Source organism: Hesperophylax consimilis, chromosome 5, assembly GCF_061612785.1.
Source record: "Hesperophylax consimilis isolate HC1 chromosome 5, BYU_Hcon_1.0, whole genome shotgun sequence".
Taxonomy (NCBI): Eukaryota; Metazoa; Arthropoda; class Insecta; order Trichoptera; family Limnephilidae; genus Hesperophylax; species Hesperophylax consimilis.
Window position 1 is genome coordinate 21,052,866 of NC_142840.1, and position 26,902 is coordinate 21,079,767.

At 32.3% G+C, this 26,902-nt stretch overlaps 1 protein-coding gene across 1 annotated transcript in view; it reads right to left on the reverse strand.

Annotated features, from left to right (window-relative positions):
* The window catches only part of LOC149423635 (neurotrimin-like), a 233,822-nt gene extending 209,301 nt beyond the window's left edge, over window positions 1-24,521 (reverse strand). Inside the window, exon 1 of the mRNA XM_089632052.1 lies at window positions 24,035-24,521. The gene's annotated coding sequence lies outside the window, so the exon portion shown is untranslated. The remainder of the gene's footprint in view (window positions 1-24,034) is intronic.
* Window positions 24,522-26,902: the final 2,381 nt, after the last annotated feature.

The window sequence follows — 26,902 nt, forward strand, 5'->3', positions numbered from 1 at the left end:
TTTAAAACAACAACTAAGCACGTTTTCAATGAACAAAAAGTATTCAAATTGTTACAAATTTAAAAAAAAATCAAGTTTTAGAAGTCAAAGATGCCGAGATGATAAGTAATCATACGAAATTCCCTCGATAAAAAAATCACAAAAAATGCTCCGAAAATTATAAGAAAACTAATCTGGTAATGTTAGTTAACGTTTAAATTAACGTTTGAATGACATATTTCACAGCGTTAAAATGCTACTCAGATGCCAAGAGATTTTCGCAATATTTTAAATAAATAGTTTTTCATTAAATATTTTCTCAAGAGTCGCTTACGCCTCTTAATTATAGTCGTTTTTTAATATTAGCACGCTTCTTGCATCATTCGTATTTGCATAATATATCTCGATTTGAAAACCATTTTCAAAAATCTTTGCTTATAACTAAGCCCTAAATAAATATTTTTTATTCGGGCACAAAACACAACAATACAGTGCGATCCGCTACTTTCCAAGGAACAGTGTTGCCATTTGCATCTTTATGAACCTCAAAATTTTTTTCACCTGTCGCAAAAGCGGTTTTAAAATATGTGGCTGGATAAGCAGTCGAATGAAAAAATACTTATGTGTTGCGTAGATTTGGAGAAAAAAATTGAAGACAGTTCTGAAAAATAAGCCCGATCGAGTCGTACTGATTGGATTCAAAAGCCATCTTTTGAAATAACGTTTAAAATCTCGAACATAATCCAATCTCTTTGAAAATAACAAGTGGAATGTTTGACGTTATACGTATTCAACTCGTACCAGTATTAGCGAAAAAAACTTAAAGTTGTCTATAAAAATGAGGTCTCCAGTCTGCGACGTACGAGTAACATTTCTTTTGGACACAGTATCTGGAACCATTACGATTATGTCTAAATAAATTCTTTTGAAGATAACTTTTTTTAATCGAGATGAAAGTAAACAGGTTGCAATTATTTGTTCTTTTCATATATTTTATTGCAACGCGTGTAAAATATTTCGCGTGACCAAAGTATCTTGTTCGGTTCAAAATGTATTGTACTCTTGGGAAGCGAAATATAATATTATGTGTACATTGGTTGATAAACTCTCATTTCAAAGCAATTGCTATCCATTGTTAAGTAGATAAATAACTAATGGTTAGCAAAATTAATAAATGGACAATGGTTGTATCGTGTTTTAATCAAATTATTTTAATGAAATTGTGACAAAGGTACAACATATCGTTACAAAAACCAATAAATCATCGTGGCATTTCCACATTTTGAAAGGTTTATCATTCACAAAACATTAGTGTAACAGCTACATAATATAAAATGGAAGTAATGAGTCAACACTGAACGTAATAAGCTAATAATGATCTCATTTGAAATAAAAAATATATTATTTACTTCATAGACCCACCTTCATATCGTATCATTTCTAGGTATTTCTTATTTCGTGTTACACACTGAATAGAAAATAACTAGAAGTATGTTCGATATCGATTTGAAAGAAAACGCGTGGTAAATTTATTTAAAACATTGGCCAGTCCATTGATATTGTATATTGGTATTAAAAATTCGTCAGATTCGAACAAAGCCAGAAATTATGATATATTAAAAAAATATATTGTCAAATTTACTAATGTTATTTTATTATTTTTATTCAGTCGGTGTTCAGGACCATTTTCCAACTGTGGTTAGGCCGCGTTGAGACGACTTATTTATAATAAGATTCTTCAATTTCAATTTTTATAATGTCTAAAAATTTATTACCGATTTAACCAATTTACTGAGAAAGTAATTACAACAATAGATTCTCTATTCTGTTGGGTTCTTTGAAATCTTTTAACACATTTAAATATTGTTTAACATATTTTAAAGCTGATAGCAGCCGTCTGTAAAAATATGTGTATAGTGGATTTCCACTCATACACTGGCAGATATAAGTATATCGACTTTTGTTATACCTTCATTATATCTCTCTCTCTCTCTCTCTCCCTTCGGAGACACTAACTGTACGTAGAAAAACAGAGTGTATATATATGTGTGTTGTATTTTGTTATTCTTACTGAGTACTCCTTCAGGGACAGGGTTTCGTTGTTTGTAAAAACAAGGTGTTTTATGGTGAAATTTTAGATGATTTCGACTCACCCTGAAATTGCGTAATTTTTTTCGACAACAGTCCATAAACGAACACATAACTTCCAACTTTTCATCTGTGTGATATTGGATTACCGCCTGTTCCACAGTGTTAAAGGATAAAGATCCAATAATTGCAGCATTAATACGTCGCATAGTAATCAAGACAGAATTCCCTTAATCAATCAAACAACGGCAGCCGCCCCATAGCAGATGTCATCCCGCGCTGCAAATGCCTTTGGGGAATACGTTATCCGTTATATTTGTTTTCCCCGCCATACGTCAATACGATCGCAGTTAGCTACGAGGAAAGTCCGGGATAGACTGCGAGGCTGTTTGTTCTCAGTCCTCCCAGGATTGTGGGACAAACTCGGATTATGAATATTGAAAGGTTTCGCAGGTACCCGGGAATATTCGTTTCCACTCAAGTTGAGCTATCTTAGAAACGTGTTTACTTTTAAGACCAACTATTTCACCAGTTTTATTGGATGCGATTTATGTATGATAATATCTTGTAATGTATTGACATTACACGTGGGCATCTCTGGTCTAGGTTCTGGGACATTGATTGATTAGTTGAAAGAAACTCCCACAGATGGTATATTATGATAAGGATTGTAGGATATTGATTGCTTGCATTTAGTTAGAGTAGAGAAACCGCCTACAAGTGACATTTTGATTTGGGTTGTATGATATTGATGGTTCTATTTGATTAACCTGCTTAGAGTGATATTTTCGACCTGATTTCTGTGACCTTGTTTTGATTGATGAATCCCCGTGAGTATCATCTGAAATTTCGTTTTACAATTGGATGTTACTAATTTGAATGGAAGCATACATTTATAAATTATTTATCATACTTTGCAAATCTGGCGATATTCACTTCAAACTAATATTTCTTCATATATAAAAGTCGATGGTTTGACCCAAGAGAGTTTATTGTTAGAAAGTAAAAAAATCTTAAAAATATTTCATTCTTGAAATTAAATTTTTTTATAATTTTCTTTTTAATATTATTTATTTTGCAAAATGTAATGCTTTTATAAAAAAACATAGTAATACCATGGTAATAAAGAACTATCAAACTTAACATTCCCGCGCATTATGGAGTTTAAATCATCTTATATAATTGAAGTTTCATGAAAAAAATATTTATCTCTTGTTAACGTTTATGATAAGTAAGTTTTTTTTTAGCAATATAAATTTATTTTAACCTCATTAAATAATGAATTAATTTTAAGGTATTTTAGACGTGGGTGAAAAAAGGGAAAAACAAATTTGCTATCATTTATTAAAAAAATAACAGGCGTAGACCAAAACGAAAGGAAATTAAAAATGAACACATCTGCGCAGAACTTTATAAAAAATTCACGATAAATATTTGCAACATTTTATATTTTAATTTGCTTTTCAATTAAATATTTGTATACCTAATCTCAATTGAAATAAATATTTTTGACGACTTGGCAATTCATTGGCCTATTGAGATATTTGAATAAATTAACATAGCTTGAGATTAAGTAAAATAAAACTATAGTTTTAGGCTAAATATCAAACACAATTACTTGTATTCATCATTCCAGTAAACAAAACTAGAGGAATTATTATCATTAATTTAAATCTTTTTCAATGACAAATAATTGCCTAACTTATGCCTCAAATGCTATACCTAATTAAGTGTTGACCTAAATATATTACGCTTGAATCCCAAACAAATTTAAAAAAATCTGTCAATGTCATTAAATATTAGCTTAAGGTCAAAACAGGTACAAATATTTGACAAATCGGCCAAATTTAAATACTTAATGATCTCAAATATAATTTGATTGAAGTTGAGACCTTTGAAATTAAATTTGACCTTTCTTTACTTTGTATTAGAATATTGTATTTAATAATTTCGAGAGTATTGAGATTCGGCGTCAAAATCAAATTCATTTCGCATTTTAAATAAATTGTTCTTGTGAAACAAGTTTCTAATGAAAACGCGGTGTTTACTATCAACATCAGTAACAAAGTAAACCAATAAAGAAGGCAAAAGTTTTCAGAAGTTCATCTCTTTTTAAGTTTGACGACACTAAAGAATAATAAGTAATATTCGTGCAGAGAGAGCGTGCATTTGCGAAAACTTGATGGATAGGAAGCCCCGGTATTGAATCCTGCAACTGTCCCACCTACCCAATATACCCTATCTACAAAATTTGAAATAATTTTAATTTAATATATTTAATGTCACTCGACAAGAATATTTGTAACAAAAATAAAAATACGTAAAACCTACCTTTCAAGGCGACAGTAAGCTCAGTGTAGCTTACTGTGAAATAATACCTCAAGACAGGTTGGATTGTCATGTAATGTAAAAAAAAGCGCAAATACAATATTGTGAATATAACGTTCATATTACCAGTGAAGCAACTAGAAGCTGGTGGTCCCAACTGCGATGGTTGATTCCTTTTTCCTATATTCCAATCAGGGCTTGTCTTACGTTCCAGAAACCCAGATTTAAAACATTGAGGAATTCCGTCCAGCAAGTTTAGTGGATGCATAATTAGTTGTCCCAAATAACATAAATGGAGTCGACATAGTTTTGGGACTGGTTCTTCAAGCGTGTTGCAAAGAGCTTATACCAGCAGCACCTTCTTACACAAATTCATTGGAGTCGCAGTTTTTCGACATCAATCAATGTAAATAAATAGGACGATTTCAGTGTCTCATCCATATTGACCTAATGGATTTGTATTTTGTGTAAATATAATGCCAAATATATTTACATTCACAAATATAACACGCATGTTACTGTATTTTAGTTATGTTTTTGTTTTAAACACGTTTTATGAGTAGGTAAGTTGTTTTTATTACCTAAATATTGAATTTAAAGTAAAAAAGCAAGTTTGAATCCAATTTCCAAAAACACATCCATTATAAATAAGAAAAGTTAATTTTTTAATGCATCTTAAAACTGTTTGAAAATATCACGCCGAAATCACGTCTGCAACTGAAATGTTGCTGAAAAGGCGATTTATCAATTGGGTTGACAAGTTATATCGAATCCCCTGGAACTGGCTGACAGATTCCGACCCATAATGTGGAATTACGAACTATAATCCACGGAAAATGGCCATTTCGATTCGTTTGTATCGGTTCCATTCCCAGTAGAGATGCTGGGGAGTGGGAGACGGTCGTATTTAAGATGTTTTTCATCTAACCCTTTTTCTTCAAGTGCTAAGTTATTTTTAATGAGAAAAGACGGCTAATCCGTTGTGCTTTTTAAGACTTGGAAGCGATTATCGAAAGGGACAAATTAAAAATTAAATAAATGAATTGGATTATTCATTAAGATTTCTCACCAATCGAATTTATAAATATTTCTGCCAAGCAATATCTAGCAATATTTCCTAAATACGCCTGTCTAAATCGAATTCTAATATTTATAAAACTAGCTAGAGATTGAGAATTTATCAAACTTCATAAAAACAAGAATCAAGGAATAAAGTGAACTTTTTCCTTCCACAAAAAATTGTACGGGCTGTTAAAGATTTTATAAATACGATAATTAAATTTAAATAAAAAACACAGCGTCCAATTTAAATTTCGTTATTATTCATCGTAAATTTATCCTAACGAAGAATCTATTGGTTTTGAAACATGTCGATCCTTTTTGATTAAATAGTGTTGTTCACAAAGTTATTTATTTTATTCAACTAGTGATTTTGCAATTATTGAAGAAGTAATTCTATCAACATTAGATTTACTAACTGTCGAATATTTCAATAATTTATTTATATTAGAACTGCAATCGATAATCGTTTTTTTTGTTCGATGGACACAATAATAATAATTCGAAATAATCTTTTTTTTCAGAAGATTTTTTCAATTATTATTTTTGTTTTAGGATAATAATTATTGTATAATATTTTTTAACAATAATTCGGTTGATAATCAATGCTTTTTTATATACTGAATTTATAGTGTTTTTTTCCCCATTTGTGATTGATCAAAAAAAATATCGGTTTATCGTCAACTGACTGGGTATACTTATGACGGATTGAATGTATGTTTAATAAAGAGAAAAGGAAGAAAGTTAAAATTTATTTAATTTAAAAAAGCATTTCACTAAAATATTGGAAAGCGTTGAAATAAAATCTTGTTTGAAGTTTAGTGCTTTATTTAAAAAAAAACATTATTTTCCAATAATAAATATGAAATAGAAATTTTATTATTTAACGCTGGCGTCTAGCAGATTTAAATATAAATCTGCCAGACGCCAGTTTTTTTCATGGTTGTTTTCTCTATACTTACGAGTAGCAATTATTGTTTGATTTCAATTTAAACGTCCATTTGCGTAATAAAATTCCGATCAGAATACATATAAACTGAGCAAACACTAAGCCTTTGTGTTTCGGGTTGTAACAGCTGTATTCTATAGCAAAACATCTGGTCGTATATCTGTACGCTTGTATTTTACCGTAATTTAAAGATTTCTAACTTTTTATTGTCGCACCAATACTGAGGTCAAGTTTCAAGGACTGTAATTAAGAATTATGAGTATTGTGATGAGAACGGTCTAGTTACGTCACAGGTTACTGGCGTCCCCCAATAGCAACTCAGTGGTTGCAGAAATAAAGGAGCAATTCTAGTAATAATATACATTACACTATATGGTCTGCGGATGTGTACCTACGAATTGTGAAAAAATTAAAGATGTAGTGATACAATAAGTTGGCTGCATCGTGTAGTAATATGTACAATGGCATATTTGGTTGGAAAGAAAAACAGAAGTCACCAAAGATGAATTGATGACCCGAAAAGCGAACTGCTGGGTTCTTCGTGAATTAAGCAAGATTGGAGTCATCTGATAAATGCCTCGTTATGTTCAAGGACCAAGAGAAAAACTATTAAAAATGTCTTTATTCCGATAACTACCTTATTCGTTCGAAACAAATGAAGATGATTTGAAAATTGAAAATCAATATTTTTTATTTATTCGTAGGTTTCTACTCAGTTAAACCGTTTTGCTGGTTTCAAGAAATGAATGTATGGAAAAACCCCATGAAATCAATAGATGCGAAAACTAAAAGACACACCTAAATAATATTATATTTACACTTCAGAATAAAAATATTAAAAAGGAACGAGTACATTAGTTTATATTATGTAGGTACGTATATGTTATGTTGGTACAAGTTAGAACAGAGATATGAAGGTTTTGTTGGTACACCCTAGAACAGGAATATGAAAGAGAAACGTGTACATTAGTTTATAGTATGTTGGTACACCCTAGAACAGGAATATGAGAGAGGCACATGTACATTAGTATATCATGAATGTTATGTTGGTACATCCTAGAACTGGAATATGAAAGAGAAACGTGTACATTAGTTTATAGTATGTTGGTACGCATATATTATGTTGGTACACCCTAGAACAAGAATATGAGAGAGGCACATGTACATTAGTATATCATGAATGTTATGTTGGTACACCCTAGAACTGGAATATGAAAGAGAAACGTGTACATTAGTTTATAGTATGTTGGTACGCATATATTATGTTGGTACACCCTAGAACAGGAATATGAGAGAGGAACGTGTACATTAGTATATCATGAAGGTTATATTGGTACACCCTAGAACTGCAATATGAAAAAGGAACGTGAACATTAGTTTATAGTATATTAGTACGCATATACTATGTTGGTACACCCCAGAACAGAAATATGAAAGAGGAATGTGAGCATTAGTTTATATAATGTTGGTACGTATATATTGTGTTGGTACACTCTAGAAGAGAAATACGAAAGAAGAACGCCAAGTGGAAAACAATATGAATTTATTTAAAAATAAAACCAGGACTTGTACAAGTTATACTTCTTCATGGCAAAGCTCAACTCTATTCCTTTTTGTTTGACAATAGCGCGAGGGAGTAGTTTAAAACTGTCGAAAAACTTTTTAGCTGTTTGACAAAATATAGAAAGTGCCCGGAGTAAGTCTTTGTTTTGAGCCAACTGATGGCTTTCAAAGACAAAGGTTTTATTTAATTTTATTTTTGACTTTTTTGGCTGAAGAGGTACCGATACAGTGATTCTTATAAAAGTTTTTTATTATTTTTTATTATCAATATTAAGTTATTTTACAGGTTTTTTTTTCGATGTTTGTCTCACTAGGATAAACCTGTATCGAGACAGAAGTATTAATACATAAATCAATGTTTACATATTATTTGGTACATATAATATTTCATTACATTAAATGACATTGTAAAAATGATAAAAAATAATAAATAATAATAAAAAATGATAAATTGGTACATACTTATGAGGGGATTTTTATAAAATTTTTGATCTTGGATCTGTCTTGGCTGATGATCCAAGACTTGATGTCTGTTTTATATTTTAAAAAAAAATCGTTCAGTCTAATAGCTAGTGGGAGAGCATTATATAGCCTTGTTGCAAAATATCTAAAATTTCTCTGGCCAAAAGTTGTTTTAGCGAAAGGAATTTGTAAGAGATTATGTCCTTTGATTCTAGTATCACGAGCAGTTTGGATATTGTCAAAAGTAGTTTTGTGTTTGAAGAGGTATGTTAGTATTTTTTTGGAATAAAGTTGCCTAATGTCCATAACACAGATTTTCCTAAAGATTTCATCCGAACTGCTTGTGATTGGTAGTTTGAGGATAATCTTTATTACAATTTTTGAGTTTTAGATATTGGATCAATGGCGGCAGCGTTTGCTCCTCCCCATGCTATGATACCATACTCTATTAAAGATTGACAAAGTGCATAGTAGATTGTTTTGAGCTGGCTTAAGTTGTTTGCTATAGTAGTTATATGTTGTTTCCACTTCAAATTGCTGTCACAAATAATACCCAAGTATTTAATTTTAGTTACCTGTTCTAAATTAGGTGAACATAATCCTTTTGTTTTTGCATGTGGTATTAATGAGATGTGATTTTACATCTTTGGATTACGTTAATTAATAATGTACACCAGTAACTAAACATATTTCAATACCGTGTATAGAATTGTATCTTAGTAGACTGAATGAGCTACCTACCTACCTAACGAATGTCCGTAATTTAGAAAATAAAACATGGAGGTCGATGGAATAATATAACTAGTTGTTCTGTGACCAGTAGACCTCGCGTCAAAAAAAGCATGTTAGTAATTATTTCTTATTTAAAAATCAAAAAAAAAAATTCTCTGATATCATACATAATATTTGTAGGTACGTACATACCTACCTACTTAATTGTAGACCCTTATTTTATTTAACAGTTTTGAAATTTTAAATGAGGAATTATGCAATTTGTTGAATGAAACATCATTACCTCATTGAGATTTTTTTTCAGTCTTTCTTCAGACAGTTAGGCACCATAGTACTAATTATTCCAATTTGACAGTTTGTAGAAAGATCCACGCTCCTGCAAACCCTGGCGAGATGAAAAAGCAGTATCTAACACGGTCACCATCTAAAAACGGAAATGTAAGGTACAAACAAATTAACAGACGGACGAATTTCTAAACGGTCTAGTTAAAACAGAACTTTGCTTCTATAAGTTGTTTATGTCAGAGAAGAGCTGCGGTGTTTTATTTATTTATGCCAATCAATCGCTTAAATTTTCAATTTCATTTTGGATTCGAATATTTTTACGTGACTTAAGGCCTTACACACCTCCCTTAAATCAAAGGCAATCTCGGGGCAGTGGTGGGGAACACCCTAGATCGCTTCCTTTATCGCCGCGTGAGTAGACAAATCGGCCCTACCTCCGAAATCGGGACCGATATCGGAACCGTATTAGGTTGGCTAGCGTTGATTCACCCAGTGTGCCATTATGCCCAGTATCGCCATCTGGATCAACGAGCGCTCCTCTGCACGATCAGTTTCACTTTGCGGCAGGGCAGTAGAGAAGACATCAATTTTACACCCACCATCACTTCCTAAATCGCCTCCGATTGCAGGGGGGTGTGTAAGGCCTTTTATAAATACAAGGTTTAAGTGTGAATAAATTTTTGAGATAAAAAAATTAAGAAAGTATGCTTTTCTGGGAAGATTTTAACTAAAAAGCAAATATGTCATCATAGTTTTGATCATGAATAAATAAATATATTGAATAAACTGTATAAATTCGGTATAGGAGGTTCACTATAAAAGTGGTTTAATAGTAACTTGATCAACAGATTACTGGCTGTTAAAATCGATGGTACATTTTCATCCAAATTCACTGCTACGAGTGGTGTTCCCCAGGGGTCATATTTAGGTCCAATCCTGTTTTTATTATTTGTTAATGATATGTTATATATTTTCAATGATGTTCAAGTATTAATGTTTGTAGAAGACCTCAAATTATTCAAAGCAATCAGACACATTAACGATTGCCATATATTGTCAAATAACTTGTTGAAATTTATTATATGGTGTCACGGTAACCGCTCGCATTTTAACATAAGCCAATGTCAAATTATGAGGTTTTATATAATTTTTTTATAATTCCATTAACAATATTTCGTTAGTATCTTCCTCTGAAATAAATGACTTAGGTATGTGGTTTTATACGAAACTCAACTTTATCAAGCATAGAAATAATAACCAATAAAGCTTTGAAAATGTTGGGATTTATTTAAAGGGTATCTAGTGATTTTAATAATGTTAATGCCGTAAAAACATTATAATATGTGTCACTAGTAAGGAGTCATATAGAATACAATTCCAAGGTTTAGTCCCCAAATTATGAGGTTCATTTACACGCGATTGAAAGACCAAAATGAATTTTTAAGATATGTTAATTTTAAAATGGGCATTCCTCGAGAAAACCTTAATTACGAAAACGTACTTTGTACATTAAATTTAATAAAATTATCTGATTGTAGAATCATTTCCGATTTAACCTGTTTGTTTAAAATCATTGTGATAAAATCATGTTTTTTACCCCTGATTTATTATATTTAATCTCTTTTCATCTTCCAAGCAGGTCAGTTACAAGACAGTACCATATTATTGTAGCAATTCTACATCAACGCCCCAATATTATACTTCCATGCGACGGATTCAACAGCCAGGAAACAAATACTCCGATGTTGTTGATATATTTAGTACATTAATTTCAATATATAAGCATACCTTATTGAAGTTTTTTTCATCAAGTAGGGGAATATTTTGATAAAGTTATTTAAATTGACCGTCGACACATAAACAGTATTTTGTCGGCTGAAAGAAAAAATATATTTTGGATTTTTTATATTTGGTACCTACATACTATTTACGAGTATAATATTTTGTAAATATTATCATGTAAATACATAAATAAAATTATTATAAATGGATTTTGTTTGCACAACCTTTGGTGTGATATAAAGGATCCCAGATATAGTAATATGAACAAAAATATTAATCGTTCTTTGTCGTGTTTAACGCGTGATTTTAGTAGCCTTTACTTAACTGTTTATTTCAGTATGGTAACAAATGAAGTTGCATGGTTAACTTTAAGTGCCCGCCACAAGATAACTCATCAGGGATTGGTAATTTAAATTCATACTGAGCTCACATTGATGCAAAAATAAACCACACACTTTGGTTCCCCTTTTGCTATTCTAGAAAATTACCCTTTAAAATTCTAAATAATATTTGTCAAATATCTCCAAATTAAAATTTTAAACGAATGGATAAGTAAAATGCGATGCACAATGTAAGATATTTGTCGATTATAAATTATTATATGTGAAAACATGGAAATCCATAGAAAAATGTATTTTAGTCAGAGCAAAACTATCTGCTATCTATCTGCCTGGCCACCAAGAAATTCACCTATCAGCACAAAAAGAGATTAGCCACCAGCGATAGCAGCGTCATCTACAACGATTATTATAAGATAAACGTCCAGAGAGCGACATTGCACGCATCGGATGAATCGTATCAAACCTATTTTAGAATTCTTCGTATAATTAGTCATACAAGTGCGTTTACTGTTTCTGCATCGGACGGTGCAGAACAGTAAACGCACGATGGTCCTACGCATCGTTACCGGCGACCGGATAAATCATCACAATGATAGTTCATCACATCTTTAAAAAGTTATATAAAGTCATGTAAAGCGATGAAACAAAAACTTTATTAACTGGGTTGAGTAGGTTAGGTTAGGTTTAAAAAAATTTTCATCGTTTCTAATGACTTTATATCACTTTTTAAAAGTGTGTTGAATTGTCACTGTGTTGAGTTAACATGGAACCGAAATTGGCCTTCAGAAGTATAGTAACTTTTATGCTTATATTTTGTGTATACAGACTTTTAGCGTTTCATTTTACATATTTCTCGTTTATTTAGTATTTTCAAATGTGATTTAAATTTCTTTGTCGAAGATGGCAAACGCCGCTGGGGCTCTAATGTCATAATCCGGAAAACCTATTTACCGGAGATGCAGCGAGGAAGAGGTTGAGATGAAGGTGATTATTTAAGCTGCACAAGGCGGCGAGGGGCAGGGGGCAGGCGGCGGAGCAGATGGGTGGAGGCAGGAAATTGAAGTTAAAACTTTCGCATTTCCCCCTCGCGATTGTCAATTTGTTCAAGATGAATTTTATGCAAATTTCGCATTATGATTTCGACATTTTTGGAATTTACATTTACGAAACAAGGGAAACATAAACGGTTTATTATGAGTCAGTCTAAATATTAGTATGGACATCATTTTTCATTTACTTGAATTTTCTAGTAAAATTATAGAAAGGCCTTGAAAAGGTAATAGATTAAGCAATCTAAGAAGACTGGCAAAAAATAAGATTCTAAAAAACATAGACTATGAAAATTCCTGTCATCCATACGTGAACGAATATTTGAGTACCGCAGCTCAGTAGTTCTGCTTCCACAATAGACAATTTGGTGGAACTATCATCAAGAAGCTGTGAAATAACTAAAGGGACCTCCCGCTCACACTTCCGTTATCAAAAAGAGACTTTTTCTTCAAGACCGATTCTAAGCCTTGTTTCGAGATTGAGATGCAGTTTTATGCTCTCTTTCTGGCACCAAGTTGAGTTCCTTCATCAAATCTTGACCACTTATTATAACGTTTGTGTTTATATCTATATATAATATGTTTTTATATCTATCGATCTCATTAAAAGTTATTTTTAAACTTCCTTCGTGATAAGACAGTAACATAAAAGGTAGGCAATCATCGTCATCATTTCCAATTTTGTGAGCAAATAAAAACAGAATGTTTTGGTGTAAATTCAGTTTTTTCCAAGCCGTAATTTTGCAAATCCTTGAAAAATCTTGCAAATGAAAATCCCACAAATCCATGTGATAAATTTGCCCACGTAAGCAATTTTAAATTTATAATTAAAGATTTAAAACCCCTTATTGTGATTGAATGTTCAAAAAATGTATTATTTACTCGTGATTAGTCTACCAAGTGTGTGAACGAGTTATTTTTGTCAATACAAGTTTCGAAAGAATTTCCTTACATGGACAAGTTGAATGGAAACTGCGATTGATAAAATTGGATTGCGGGATTTTAAACCCTAATTGTGAATATTAAATTTTATTATTTTCTTATTATATGCCTAGTGTGTACGAGTTATTTTTGTTAATAAAATTTTCAAAAGAGTCTCCTAATGGGCACGTTTTGGTGATAATAATACGGCTGTCCTTTAAAACCTTTTCTGGAAGGTTATTGTTGTAGCGTTTTTATCGGGTTTAATTTTGAGGAGCTTTTAATTTATGTACCTTAAATTTTCACCGATGGTTTTAAAAAGAATTTTCCATGCGAAGATTTTTTTGAACAAAAAAAAATGCTTCCGATTTAAAATATTTTAATAATTACCGAGAAAAATAATTCCACGCATTTTATACTTCTTTTTACCTCAATTTTCCAAGAACGGTTGGGTTTACGTTCGTGAAATTTATTAAATCCAGTATGAGAAAATTGTTTTGTGAAGTTTTCCAACCTTGCCGGATTCACAAAGACGGTAAAAGTTGAACATATCAGATTTCATGACACATTAAGCTTTTTCATTTGTAAGGTTTCTCGACGGTAAAAGGAATCTTTGTCCACAACAACAACAAGAAATCTTAGTGAATAATACCACTCGATCTAATACGGCGGCCTTAATTTTCCTTTCGCTTAACTTTATTCGCTGTAATAATCATATTATTATTTGAGATTGAGGCAATCATAAGTCTAAGTGTTTTACAATTGCCTCAAAACTATCATAGTATTCTAGGATAAAGTTACAAACGATCGTATTACGTAAATTTACCTCCCATAGAATCGTCTGACTATCTACTGGCTATAAATCTGGAGGCCGCGGGTTCAAATCTCGGCGTGGGCAAGTAAATTTTTTCATAATTAATTAATTAAAAATAATAAAATATAATGTATTTGCGGACGGTTCCAGAGTGGTGGATACTTTCAGTATTGTCCTGGTGAAAGATTATCATTCAGATGGCTTTAGACATGCTTGGCGACCAGATATGAATATCTAGGTACTTGCCCAGCTTCCTCTTCCCCATCTCCTTTCTTTACCTTCAGCTTCGTATTCATAATTCAAGTTGACACAGTAGTTATCAAATCAATCGATGAATTTCATAAATGCATACTTTTCTAATAGTTACTATCCGGTTTCACCGTATCCAGATATAAAATGTGTTCAAATATAAAAATATTATAAAACAAACTATGTTTGTCCCCTTTCAATGTTAAATAAATATTTTTAAGGCTTCATAGCGCACTATGGAAATGATTTTAGAATATTTAAATAGTAGCGATGTAACGACTACAAATTTCAGCCAAAAAAGAGAGTTCGAGAGTTTTTTACTTTTTCAGTATTAATAGGAACGGTTTTGCTGCCTATGTCATAAAAAAATATAAATTTGGATTTTAGGCCATTATACCCGAAGCAAACTGATTTTATCAAATCGAAACATGTAGCAAATATTTTATCCTGATCAAGCTATTTTATTTATAGGTGTTTTAAATTATGAATTAAGGCCACTAAACAATTTAATTTTTAATGATTTTAGGGTAATTTTCAGCATTTTTTTCAGTTAATTGTATTTATTATATAATAATCTTGCCTCACCTACTATTTTAATATAATTTAAAAAAATTAAAATTAATCATCGCAAAAAATATGTGTTTTTGGGAAGATATATTAATTTGTATAATACTAATTTGTGTTCCAACATACATCATTCCATTGCAATTCAATTTACGCAAATCAAAATGCTATATTATATTTTATATTTTGTCATGTTCATATAGTTATTATTTTAAAATAATTATTATTAACTGACAAATGCTTTCAAAATTTACTTTAATCTTGTGTAAATGGTGTTCTATGATCGCATATATTTTATAATTCAAAACACAAATAAATAAAATAGTAAATATCCGTACTAGATATTTAAATGGGTAACGGTAAAAAAATATTCTAATAATTCCTGAATAAAAATTTTCTAGTCGCTCGCTAATCTACTAAAAATTAACGAATATTGGCATATAAATTATTATAAAAAATGCATCCACTTAACGAAGTTGTCCTAAAGAACCAGGTGATATATATAAATGTCTCACGAGGGATGTGTCAATGGAAACCCGATGCGGAGTTATTATACTCCAATGGATTCCACTACAAGTGGAAAAACAACCAACAAAGCGATACAATTAATGGAACATTGATTGGATTTCAATTGGTTCGGATGAATGTACATTATTTTTACCTTAATGTCCAACATTTCGACTAAAACCAACATAATTTCCCAATTTAAAAAAGTTGTAAATAACATTCACTCATATTACTCGTATACTTAATAATATAAGAAACCACAGTGGGCGTCAATTCATACGCACGGTTAGGGCACACTAATGTTATAGAAAATATTTTAAGTGGGTGTCACATGTTATAGAGGTTGGGCAAATCTACGTTGGTGCCACTATTATGGAGGTATTGTGGTACCAACTTGTGATGGCTGAAGGCCTTTTGTTTGTATTATGAAATGGTTCCTCTATATCGAATCTAGATTCTTAAATTTCAATAAAGCTGAAATTCTGTCTGAGCTAAAATGAGTATTGTAAATAAAATTGTTGGATTTTGAATTTTTATATATATTAAACAAATATGAAGGGTTATCATTATACTAAGGAAATAAAACTATCTGAGCAACACTAATCTAACTATTTCGACGATGAGTTGGTCTGTAAGCCAACGGAACTTCTTCAGCTGCGGCGTAGATAGCAATCGTCATCGTCTTCCCCTCTTTTTAGCATGTGGACACGATGGCCATTCCACTTGAAACTTTGCACCTCATCGGTTTCAACGTGGTTGGAATTAAACTCTGATATTAATAATGAAAAACTGACTTTAATAATGATTTGAGATTCTACGGCGTAGAACTTTGCACACGGGCCGTATGACATCGAGAAACACATTTTCCTTCCCTATTGTACGCGGATGGCAGGAATAAATTACGATTTAAAATCGGCAAGGTCGTCACAGAACCGCCATTATGCGTTAAAATAGGGATTTTTTAGAGAATCACCCAAATCGTTGCATAAAAACGAGGAAGATCATTGACTTCGCGGGACATTTTAATACATATAAATCAAATTAAATCCATTTGCTCTTTACGAATGAAATTAACATCGCTTACGGTGATAATTTAAGAAGTGATCAAAAGGAAGAAACTAAATTTTAAATCGAAAAATATATTATTTTGCGGTCAGTTATTTATAACTACCTTAATAAATCCAATCGGGGTTAGTTGAAACAAATTACTTATCTGTGGATTGTAGTTTGGAAAATAATTAATAATAAATTGAAATTATAACTTTTATAACACCGCCGCCCTGTCAACCATTTATTGGATAACCAACACCTCTGTCATATTTCACCCAAAGTGATTTGCTACGTTTGGGGATTTAGCAAGGGTGCCCGTGTTCATCGGGTGAGGTATGCACCTGACTACCAGCTGCGTGGCTGAGAGGCTGGTTTGGGGAAACCCCTTGACCTCTCCAACTGTTCTCTCCCGACCCATTGCCTTTCGCCGCAGCCGGGGAATAAATCATTCGTCAATCACTCCTGGACACACCGATCCCTAGATTCCTACCCACCCCTCATACGTTTTTACTTCAAAGAACTTCCTCTCCTACCTTTCCTTAAGATGACCCCCCACACAGCATCCCAAAAGATGACATGAGTTGAATGTAAAAAAAATGTTTTCATATATATGTATATATAAATACTATTAAAACACATTTTGACGGCCTCCATGGACGAGAGGTAAGGCTCTCCACTATGAATCCAGTGGCCGCAGGATCAAATCCCGGCGTAAGCAATTTAATTATTCTATTTGATAATTGTGTTGTTCTACAAACAAAAAATCATTAAAAATACTAAATGGATATTATATTTGCGGCACGTTTCAGAGTGGAAGATAACATATAACGGTATTGCTACCATTCAGAATCAGAACGTTTGCTTGAAATGGATTTCCCATCTTTGGTAATTAGATCTGTCCAGTTACTTTCCCACATTCCCTTTCCTTCCCTTATACCTCCAGCCTTACAACATAAGCCAACTGGTGATGACATAGCGTCACTATGGAAGGTGGGGACTGGGGACGTGGGTACTTGGCTATTCAGATCTCATGACCAAATACGGCTAAAACCATATCGTATAAGAAAGTGTCTAACACTCTGGAACGTACCGCAAGTACAGTTTTTATTATTTAAAACACGGGCATGTGCCTAGCATGGTGGTCGAAAAATACTCAATGCATGTAACAAACAATTCAATGAATAAAGAATCTTAAAAAAACTTTAAAAAAAATAATATTTTTCCTATGATAAATGAATATTAGACATTTTTAAGTATTTATCCAAGAAGTAAAGTAATTTTGACTAAATAAGAACTATATAGCATAAGTAGATCGTTATTAGATGGGGTCGACCTTATAAAAAGCACAAACAACCATTTATTATAGCCCAAAAGTTAATATTAAAATCACTTCTACTTAAACCATATTATACATTACATATTCATCAGAATTTATATTTAAACATTCAAAAAACTAAATGCATTATATACTGCATGCAACATTAACAAAAATAACAAAGAAAATGAAACTGCACGATTTAAAAGTAATATAAATCTTAATCAAACATCAAATCTCCCATCTCCTTAATGTAAAAAAACAATGGCGAAATTCAATTATAAATATCATTGAGTAAATTTTATTTTTGTTACCCAGAAGATTAAAAAATCATATTTTTTTAGATTCCATATTAAAGTTAAATTTAAAAAAAAAAAAAAAAACATATTTGAATCTCTTTGAAAATCTTGGAATCTCTAGTTCTGAATGAAATATTTCGCCCACTAATAAAGGTAAAGAATGACTAATAACATAGCTTCATTGGAGGAACATCAACAAAAATAAATTTATTTCTTTCCAAAACTGTATTTTGGAGTTATTTTCTAAAAATAAGCAAGTGGACCGTATATATAGTGATTTCTCGACGGGTTTTGATTTGAGTGTCTTACATAGCACGGATCCGGAAACTTCGTGGTCTGTGAATTAAAGAAAATACCTTAAGCTGGTTAAGTAGTTATTTATCTGGTAGAACATTTATGGTGAAAGTAAATTCTCATGTATCTAAACCATTTTCCACCACTAGTAGCGTACCGCAAGGTAGTTCTCTTGGCCCAGTTTTATTTCTTGTTTTTATAAACGACATAGTCAAATGCTTGAAAGATAATAATATATTGTTATTTGCCGACGATATTAAATAATATAAAGAAAGAACCTTCTTAAACCACTGTCGAGTTTTACAATTTAATAAATACATGCTTAATAACGGCCCTCACAAAACAATGTATATTTAAATGTAAACAAATGCAAAACTTTGACCTTTTCCAGAAAAATACTTCTCATATTTACTACTCTTCAATAAACAAAATAAATTTAGATCGAGTAACGGAAATGCAAGATCTTGGCGTAGTAATGGATGGGAAACTTGATTTAACTACCCACGTTCAACAAATTGTAAATAAGGGTATGAAAAACATTAGGATTGATATTAAGAACGTTGAATCGTTACAAATCATTAAACTGTTGTATTTATTCTTAGTTAGAAGTCTAATAGAACATATCTCCATAGTGTGGTCGCCCTTCCATATATTTGTATATGTACCTATACTAATAACTACGACAGGGTACATATTACTTCCAAGAGACAAAGATTAGCATTTTATATAGGTACTCGTATGTAATATGTACATCTCATTCTAATTATAGTTTGTATTCCTCAATACAACGTTTAAATGGTCTTAGGAACATATATTTTGAACTTGGCAAACTTCAAACGCCGTATGTGCGAACTATTTCCATCTAGTATAAATTATTGTTAAAAAAAAAATTAAGTTTTTTTATCAAAATTTTGCTTTATTTGGAGGATACTGACAGATTATCTAATTTCATGTCACGTATTTTTATCCAATGTTACCTATATAACTATTATATTAATGTATTGTATTTTTAAAACAAAATATGTACTGCATTGCACATAAAAGCCCTTTATGATGGCGTTTAAATAAATACAAATAATAATTATAATATATAAATAAACAATAATGTTAATAAAATAACCTGACCCCCATGCACACATGCTCATGTTAATTATGGGGGTACATCTTATATTATTTCATATAAAATTATTATAACATTGTAGACCATTTGTAAATTATATAACATTACTTTTTTAATAAACATATTAAAAAAAATAATATGTCGCGTCCTAAAAAAAAACGAACCTACTTTTCTCCTTACAGAAAAACCTACTTTTTCAATGCTTTTCCTTGCAAATTCTTTTTTAAGGACAAAAGAAAGTTTTGAAGTGAAAGCAAGCCATAAGGGAAAAAAAAGTGGGTGTGTCAAGCCTACGCAAGACAGAAGTGAAACTTCTAGTATTCCTCTCTCTCTATTTTCATTTCATCATCTCTATTTTCTCTCTTAGGTTAGTTTGAAAATTAGAGGTTAAATAATTCAACGACGAAGCATGGATTTGCTTTTTCTAATATTTTCTTATAGATGAATGACGTTCGATTAATGTATAGTTCCAAAAATTTTCAATTTATTCACAAGTATACAATATTACATAAATAACAATATTACAATTAAAAATTACAAAGAAATTACAATGACAATGATGTGTTCATCACCTCTATCTCGTCACTACTCATTTTTAACACTGAAATTCTGTACCAAACCGTATGAACCACAATCAATTACGTATTTCACTCGTATTACACTCACGACGCAGTATACTAACCAAGCAGCTGATGCTTGGCGTGGCGCAGTTCGCTGGTGTCTGAGAGAGAGGAAAGAAGAGAAGAGAGAGAACGTTCGTGAGCGGCTCCCCCACCTCAACAAGCGCATATGGTGAGAGAGGGACAGTGAACGGTGAGCGGTGGTGGGGGTACCCGCATTTTCGTGTCGATCCTGACTCGGTTTTACTCCGTCCCCGAATTACGCGCCTAAAGAAGTTTCACTTCAAAAAATCACGTTTTAATTGTTATTCAGCATTGACATATTTTAAATGAATAGCATAAACAATTTTCACATTTTTGTACAAAAAAATATACTTCAAGCCTCCTTAGCTCATTATGGAAATGACGTAGCTAGCTGAAACAAGTAGCCAAAATAGGCTTGTAGCAAACTAGCGCATAAAAGATAACAAGAGTAATAATAACGGATGGTGTGAATGTGAATAAAGCAATATTGAATTGTTTAGAGGTCTATTCTCTTTGCCTAACCCACCGATGAAACGGTGTTACTTAGTTATAATTAACAACGGAGACGTTATTGAAAATCGCTTTGGCATTGATGATTGGAAAGCAAACAAATTAGTAGGAACTAAATATGCATTGAAACTATAAGATTGATCACAAGGCGTTAAGCAATGGCTATATTTATTTTGTTTTATAATGTCAAAAATACAGAATGAAGTGTGTGATATGTTCAATACCCAGACATCAACAGTATTTGTTGGGAAATTAATAACAAAGTAAGTATCGTTTCGATACTTAAAAAAATGATCGATTGATCCCATTTATATTGCTTACTAATTAACCATTTACAGATATACAGATGTGCAAATATTTAGGCACATTCCAGAGAGCTATACTGATACTTCTATCGCCCTGGTGAAAATCCACCTTTAGAATCGGAACTTCGTCTAAAGGCTCTGTAATAAGCATTCAAAAAGAAGGAGAAGATGGTTTGAAAGGGAGGTATGTAAATATGAATGTTAGAGGGAACTCCCTAATATTTTAAAACTATTTACAATTATTAGGCATAAGAGCTAATAGTAACTTATTTAAAATAAAGGAAAAACTTCTCGGCAAATATCTTAGATACCTTTTAAAGAAACACTGTGAATTTTTTCATACCTAAAACTTGTCAAAAAACATAAAGTGATATATTTTAAATAATTTACGATTTAATTTAATGATTTTTTTCTATGGACGGAATCTTATAAAATTACATTTTTGGCCCGGCAATTGCACAGATTATCTTCTTAAAAAGCTTAAAAACTTTAAGGACGGGTTGTTTCGGAGAATTTGAACAATTCATCAAATTTCAACGTTCATTTTCAAGCTCTGTGAAAGATTTTTTCAAGTTCTGTTTTTATTTCAGTTTTGTCAAGCAACTAGCCTACAATGATATAGTAACAGAACTTGAGTAGAACTTTCACAGAACCCGAAAATGAACGTTGAAATTTGATGAATTGTTCAAATTCTCCGAAACAACCCGTCCTAAGTGTTCAAAGGAAATACGTTATAAATCTATAGAAATTCTGAATGTGGGGTCCTTAACGGCGTAAACCGTCTTTGGTGTCCAGATCTGAAGGGTCACGTACTTCATCTTCTAGATCTCTCTTCCCTTACCACTCCCTTCAACAAAATCAAAACATATTCTTTGAGAGATACCATAGTCCGACTAGCTTTGAGCACTCTTGTGTCGTGTTAATTGAAAAAAACGGAGAACGTCCAGATTCCTTACTTAGCACGCTGTCCAACTTTTACAGCATTTTTTACTTAAATCCCATTTATGTGTGTATTATCACGTGATTGATTTTGTGCGTGTCACGTATGGTTCAATCAGATAATTAACAAATTAAATATGAATCGTGCTGGGGCTAAGAATTTATTACCTCTGCGTTTATAATCTTCGCTTATCCTTCTGACCTCTGTTTGATAAACTAAAATAATTCTACCTCCATTATTAAGAAATAAACTACACTTCTAATAGAGTAAGTTGTTAGTATACCGTTGAATATGATATTGGGTTAAATTGAAGTGAATGAAACACAGTTTATTTTATGGAAATTTCTGGATAGTTTATTGCGCTTTGTTGTATCTATGAACATTTAAAGGTAAACAGAAATGAATGACATTCGGCTAGGTTTTTTTTAAGCGTATAATTTGTTTTTTTCTTTCGAACGAGAATATTATTAATAAATGTATTGCAAATCTCGTTTTTTTAAATTAAATATGTAATCGTTAAAACATTTGTAAAAGTATTTTTATCTGATTATTTGTCCTCTATTTTAGTAAAGTCATTTATTTTTGTGATATTATTCCGTGTTGCGATACCTTCTTCCGGACAGCATTCATCAATATGGCAGATGTGTAATATGTAATGTGTAATAATTTGATTACACATCTGCCTGATGACGGACACTAATGCTGTCCAAAAAGAAGCAGGTATCACAAAACCGCATAATATCTAAAAAAATAAATCACTTTTATACTTTTAATCGTTAAAATCTCAAATCACATTCCTCGAAAACGTGTTTTCTTAATCACAAAAAATATTATCTAGCTTTATAAATTCGAAACGCCACAAATGCCGAATTTGCTTTAGCTGTATTCAAGGATCAAATTCTAGATAGCCAGATAATTCTAAACCTTCCTCTAATCATCTCTTATTTCCTCTTCCTCTTCCTCTTCTCTACATCAGCTCCGAATTTCTTAATTTGTGGATTCCATAGATCCGCTGACTCCGGATACTAAACATGCCATAACTCGTAAAAAATAAATACTCTCGTCGAAAACTTGCGAAAAGTGAACACTAAACCCTTTTCCCGCGACCGTATCCTCAATAATTAACCGTAATTGTGATGAAATAATATAATATGGGTGAAACGAAGTATGTATGAACATCATGTACTTACTTACCTACTACCTGCGTAGACAGAGATCAAAAGCAGAACACGAAGGTAACTTCTGCGCATCACTTTTTGCTTGCTGTCATTTATAATTTTTTTGGAAAATGGAACAGAGTAAATTAATATATACATCTGACAATCATGAAAGAGTAAAAATTTTTGATACTCATCTTTAATTTTATAACTGTAAAAAATTTAAAAATCTTTCTGGGAAATCTCAAAAACAATATTTTTTAAATATGTTTCATTATTGTCTTTCCTCAATCTTCTAATATAATGACAATTTACTATTTTCTTATACATATTTATACACAATATCAATTTTATGTCCAATGAATTTCCACTGAATCGATAACCCTTAAAATCTTTAATTTTTTTTTTTGTTGAATTCGTAAACCTGGATTAAATCCTTTTAAACCACCCCAACTCATTTACGATCAGTCAAATTACCTATTTTTTAATCACTTTTTATACGAGGTAATAAATATTGCGTTTTTAATGAGTAGATTTGGGAAAAAGTTTTAGTAATTAAATTTTCATTCTTCTCCAAATTGATATGATTCAGCAAATAACCTACCCGCAAGAATTCACCAAGCAAGCATGAAATAAATTTCACTCACCCCCGCAATACAGAGCAATGCGGGTGATTAATAATTGTTCACAGGTATGACAACAATAATATAGAATGTATGTCGACTTACCTTTAAATTCAAAGCTCTCCAGTTGAGCTATAGAATGAATATTATCGTATTCCAATTATGTAAAAAGCTCTTTTAGCGCTCCCGATGAAATGGTAATGTTGTGCGTGTTTTCATCACAACACACGGCTCACATAGTATCCCTGCGCACTTACACATCCCGCATAATTGAGCAGCACATAATTGGCTGTCGGTTATAAAGTTCACTCCAATTGCCAAACCTTTATCAATTCACATTAAATTTAAAAAATAGTAATTAATTTAAGCTTTACTTTTATACGTGGGAGTCATCAATCCCGTTCATGTTGGCAATTACCAAATTGCCGGCGTAATTCGTAGAGTTAAATTGGATTTCATATCTAATGCAAGGAGAATAGTCCAAATAGGGCCCTAGCACGCGTCGGCGATTGACGTTTGTGTGACAAATCGTGATATGTCATTCTAGGCGGACGTAATTCAGGGTAGATTTTTCAGCGAGTGACGCAAGGCTGGGCCGTGCGGGGAGAGGGGTCCTGAAACGGAGAGACGTGCACTCCCCGTGCGAGACAGGGGGAAACTGACTGCCCGGGTTAGTCCCGCAGCTCCCTCCCCCGCCCTCTCGTGCCTCTCCTTACCACCCTGACCTACCCCCCGCCCTAACTACTCGCTTCTCACTGCTCGCAGGCATTTTCCGCCCTCTTCTTCACGTGTATTGACTGTGGGCAAAAGACGTCAAAGGGCGGTCTTGAGAACTTTAAATTCAGCCTACGATTTAGATTGACATCGTGTTTATTAACATTTACAAGGACACGGTTAGATCCACCACCGAGCTAATTTGTATTTACGCGTAACCATAATTGCCCCCGAAACACCAAAATAAATATTTGATCAAATAAAACATAAACTCGTCTTTGAAATAGTACATTAATTTAAAACATATTTTATAAATTGGCAAAAGACCTTTAATTTTCAAAGTTCATTTAGTCAGTAGAATTTGTATCTTATTTTATTTTGTCTAAACATGATCCGCGGTATTTTGCGTGGATAATTTTCTAAATATTACTTCTATAATTCTTACATTAAGACTATTATTTTTTAACTCATTTCAACTTTTTTGTTTATGTATTAATGTCTTATTGGGCTTTTACAAGGAAATTGACCCTTTATTAGAGGATGTAAGTATAACAGGATACATGAATATATATTGAACTGTGTAGTTTGACGGCCGGCATAGTCCAGTGGTAACGCATTGGACTGCCATTCCGAAGGTCGCGGGTTCGAACCCGGCGTGCGCAAATAAATTTTATTTGATTAATTTGTGTTATTTCACAATTAATTAATTAAAATAATATATAGCATATTTGCGGCACGTTCCAGAGTGGAAGATACTACCAGTATCGCCCTGGTGTAAGACCACCATTCAGAATTGAAACGTTGCTCCAAATGGCTTTAGCCGTGTTTAGTGACTAGATCTGAATAGCCAGGTACTTCCCCACCTTCCTCTTTCCCTTCCCCACTTACCTTCAGCCTCACAACATCCCCCAATTGGGGATGCCATAGTCTCACTGGCTCCAGACGGGAGCAGTTGGGACTCTTGTGAGGTATTCACTATAAAAAAATAAAAAAAGTACATATAATTTAAGTACATACAAATACTAATACTATTATTAATATCGTATATATATATTTTTTTTTTACTTTTCATCAAAGTTTTTCCCGTTAAACTACTACTAACTAGTTTGTCAACAAGATGTACAAAATTTGAAAGTATGTTGTCTGCTGTATGCTGATGATGCGGTGCTAATTGCTAATAGTATAGATGATCTATAGTCTCTCGTGTCTAGGATGAACGAAATATGCATGAAGAATGAGTTAATGATGAATGTAAGTAAGTCTAAAGTAATGGTGTTTGAAAGAGAGAGTACGAAAACAGTGTGCAATATAATTGTGAATGAGGAATACTTGGAGCAGGTAGATGAGTTTGTGTATTAAGGAAGTATGTTTACGAGAGATGGGAAGGCTGACAGAGATATTGAAAGAAGGGTAAATGCAGGTAATTCCGTTAATGGAGGACTGAACGCCGTTGGCGCTAGCAAAAAAAATTCCAAAGATGCGAAGTTAGCAGTCCACAACGAAGTGCTGGAACCTACCTCGATGTATGGAAGTGAGGCATGGAACTGGCAAATAAAGGATGAAAGTAGATTAAATGATGTTGAAATGAGATTCTTGAGGCGTATGTGTGGTAAAACCATGTTTGATCGTGTGAGAAATGTGGAGATCCGCAAAAAGTGCAAGGCTGATGTAAGCGTAATGAGTAAGATTAAGAAAGGGACGCTTAGATGGTTTGGGTATATAGAGCAAATGAGCGAAGATAGGAGTGTAAGAAGGATATATGATGCAAGTGCAAATGGTAGCAGAAGTCGGGGACGCCCGAGGAAGACATAGCACGATCAAGTGAATCAGATACTCAAGTCGGGCCATGTCAAGAGTCAGAATAATAGAAGAGTATGTATTAGATGATGTATGAATGTGAATGAGGCAAGAAGTGTGTGCCAAGACCGAGTTGTTTGGCGGTCCGTCCTCTCTGCCTACCCCTGCGGGGAAACGGTGTGATGGTTAGTTAGTAAGTTAGTTATGTACAAAATATATATACATAATATTATTACTTATTATATATATATATATATATATATATATATAATATTGTTGCTACGTGATATTCAAATTATTAGTATTGGCACAAATATTCTAAAATAACATAACATCTACATGCTAATAAATAACAACTTTTGATTGATAGTGGTGATTAGTAAGGAGGTTTTCTACTTATGAATCATGTTTTCAGCATATATCTGAATCTATTTGGGAATTTACAATTTTTTATTTTTTTTT